Below are 3,681 nucleotides of genomic sequence, written 5' to 3'. Positions count from 1 at the left end.
TTGTGTCCTTGTATATAAAAATGGAGGGAGTACTAATCTTATGTGTAAAATCATGCACTTCTAAATTTTGTTGCCTTTTTGGAATTGATTCCTTATTTTACATACCTTATATATGTTTCATAAAATTCAGAACATATCCATCGTCTCTCCCCATCTCCATCTTAGCCCATCACCCTTTCCTCCTTTTTATATCTTAAATGTGTTGAAATTATTTTTCACTTTAATTTGTGCGCTTTTGAATTTTATAACCTTTTCATATATAGTAGATTTGGTAATTCTTTTGGAGCATATTTTCTTTCATTAGTATTACCAAATTATGGAAAACTTCTTAATTCCAAGACTTGTATCTTCTATACATTATAAACTTAATAATGCACTCTTCAATTTATATATATATTAGTTAATTTGATATTTTTGAAATGTATGTAATTTTATCATATTTTCTAAAAATCACTTCAAATCTTGAAATGACTCGGGCCTCGAGTCCAGCCAGTTCACCACCCATCTTTTCTCTCCATCCCCAACCAAAAGAGGCCTTAGCCCATCACCATTTCTTCTCATTTTGGTTTTCTTATTTTTTCCCGGCATTTCCTCTAAAGCACGCTTAGATTTTCCTCTTTCAGCCCATCTCACAACTGAAATTTACTAGGCCAAAAATTAACATCACTAGGTGGTTTTTAATTTAATCTGAACCGTTATAATTTTGTCCCATGGAAGTTGAATGGCTAGGAATATTATTTTTCCAATTAAAATGGAATTCTTAAATAATGGGATAGGCCAAAACAAATTCGAATGTGTTTTTTGTGTCGGCGCACTCGACCATTGAATCTCCACTGGACGGCAAAGAAACATATATTTTACACTAAAAAAGGCAAAAGACAGAAAGCAAATACTAACACAAATCGTAATGCAGATTGGATGGAACTCCATTGAGTGCGCAGAAGCAATATACTTTATTTAACATAGTACAATCCAAGCGGCGCATATACACGAGCATAGACTATCCCTATGAACGCACACACGCACACCCTACCTCTATGAGCACCTCCGAGAGACTGAACGGGCACTATCCCACTGAACGCGTATCACCGGACTTAAACTCCGGTGCGCAGGAGATACCACTGTCCTCCTAACCATCCAACCACCGGTTGGTTTTCGGAAACAATATACTTACATAATAACTTACTCATGGTTATGCATGCAAAAATAAAAAACTTACGCTTAGAAAAAAAAAAGAAACACTAGGGACAAATAGCTGCTTCACGCTTCCTCCTTGCGGTTGTTTTATGCCTCTGTTTAGCACAAGATGGAACGAAGTAGCTAAACTCGGTATAAGGTGGCAACCGTGATTTCCATTTCACTAAATCGAAGTCACCCTTGGGACGGATGGTAGGATCCACTATGAGGTCCGCCATCGTCACTTTAGGTAGTCTCCTCTGGGAAACCTCGGTTTCAGTTCGAGGACGAGTAAGCAACAATGGAGCAGCAGGAGATGGAAGAAAGCTTGTGATGTCTACCGGAGCGCGCCTTCTGATACGGAGCGACAGATGCTCGCCGAACATGGACAAGTTATTCTCGGTCACATTCTTGTACCTGTTGAAAATAGAAAGCCAGAACTGAAAGCTTACATCCTTCCTCAGCACACTGGCAAGTGAGTATGCTGCCACAAATGACCCTCCCAACATTGTCGCCAACTCTATTGCAATTGGTGTCAGATTCGGGTGGTCCTCTGGGTCTGCACTTCCAAATGCCAGTGTCTTGAAGAGGTAGATGTACTCCTCGGCTGGTAATCTAGTTAGGCGGATTGGCTTCACAGTACCATATTTCACTCAACTTTCCTTCCTGCTTACGATTATGACCTTGCTTTCTGTGTTTATGCATGCCACTGCATGGTGAATCTTCTTCCATTCCTCACAATCAACATCTGAAGCAAATATGACAACAATCAATGTCCTTCCTGCTGCAGACGCACACCTTCCATGGTCTTCTGCGCAGAACTTGTCTCCATTGAGGTGCAAAACCGAAGCGAAGTGACCGCGGACCCTCTTATCGTTGCATACATTTGCTACCAGAGTTTTCTTTCCGACTAGGTTGTCACCGGTGATTGGAAGCACAGCTGGAGAACCAGGAGCGTTATGATGAAGTAACAAGAAGTTCAGAACTTTCTGCTTCTCGATACTGCGACCGAACATGAAGTTGTCAACGTACAGATAGGTGTCATAGGGTCTACGGGACATGCGCTCGCATCCTCCCAAAAGTATAGCAAACTCCGTCAGGTTAGAAACTAAAGCTTCTAGATTTGACAAGGTACCATGCAGCAGGTCGGAGCCACCAACTCTGTGATTTGATCTACTGCTGTTTGCACGAGCGCGCTTGAGAGGAGTGCCAAGGCACAACGCAAATGGGCCACTCGTACCTTCGTTGGAGCCCTCTTTGATCAGTCGATTGCACTTGACGGTGTCTAGGGCATGATAACCATTGTACATAGCCTCAGCCAGCATCTTCAGTTGTAGGAGCATACCAGAGTTGGTGATGTATCGCCCGTTCGCCTCCTCAACCACGGCGTGAACTCTTACAAGGAGTTGCTGCAACCTCTCCACCTGCTTCTCCTCTGAACATGCAAGATCTGAATACTTGCTTGTCATAAAGGAGATGAATCTGCTGACAAAGTCGCCTATAACAGCCGACAAAATAGCTTCCATTTTTGAACAACTTGAGATCAGGAGTTTGAGATTGAAGGGGGATACTGTTGTGCAAGGAAGAAACTATATATTCCGATGCAGAGATAGGGTTTTGATGTGTGTGTATTTATTCTGGTGTGCGATGTCCTGAACTACAGGAATTGCAAGGTAATTGGGAGAAACTGGGATAAGAAGCAGACGAATGGATTGGGGGTGAGAAGTTGAGAACAAAGGCGAGACAGACGGAGGGTGTTCAGTTTTCATTCATTCTGATCGATACATGATTCGGTGCAGAAGGATGGGCATTATATGCCACTTACCACTGACACGGCACTGCACTCTGGATCCAGTCCAAATGTACAGAGGTCAGGGATGCAACCATTACACGATGCCATGGTATTCACCCGTCCCATGATGCCGTATATCCGAGGCCACGATACCCGTCAAGCTATAAGTGCACCGTAGAAGGCCAGGTGATGCCTTTTAGGTCGCCAGTCATACCACGAGGTGGAGTACGGTATTTTACCTTCAGTCCATAGCGGCGGGGAAGGCAAGACGCGCGTCTTCCACATGGCCTTCTACAAGACGCGGTCCATTCTTCCATTTTCTCTCCTTCGGTCTTTCTCTTTCGCCGCTCACCCTAGCTGCCACGACACATTCCTTTCGAAACTCGACGAGTCTGTCACCTCCAACAGCAACGGTACACCCCGACTCACACGCCGCTTCTCCTCCTCCGCCGTTCTGCACCCCTCTTCGACCGCCGTGTAGGTACCATCCGCTCCTATGATGCTCATTATGCCCGACAATTGTTTGATAAATTGCCCGAGCTAAATTTTTTTGTCTTTTTTCTTTTTAACAATGGATCCGGAGCAAATTTGAGGGTCGGTACTGCTGAATCTTGACCCAGGACGACACGATCCACGTACCCCATCCCTGGGTTCTACAAATCTCTTTTGACTCCGGGTTAACTAGAGATGAAAGTAAACTTGTGCCTGTGCTA

At 43.9% G+C, this 3,681-nt stretch overlaps 1 pseudogene; it reads right to left on the bottom strand.

The window, feature by feature from the left end:
- Positions 1-1,165: 1,165 nt before the first annotated feature.
- On the bottom strand, positions 1,166-2,702 carry LOC123101613 (uncharacterized; annotated as a pseudogene).
- Positions 2,703-3,681: the final 979 nt, after the last annotated feature.

The sequence above is a fragment of the Triticum aestivum genome, chromosome 5A, assembly GCF_018294505.1.
Source record: "Triticum aestivum cultivar Chinese Spring chromosome 5A, IWGSC CS RefSeq v2.1, whole genome shotgun sequence".
Taxonomy (NCBI): Eukaryota; Viridiplantae; Streptophyta; class Magnoliopsida; order Poales; family Poaceae; genus Triticum; species Triticum aestivum.
Note: the sequence above shows the minus strand (reverse complement) of the source record. Positions and strands in the feature narration are given on the sequence as shown.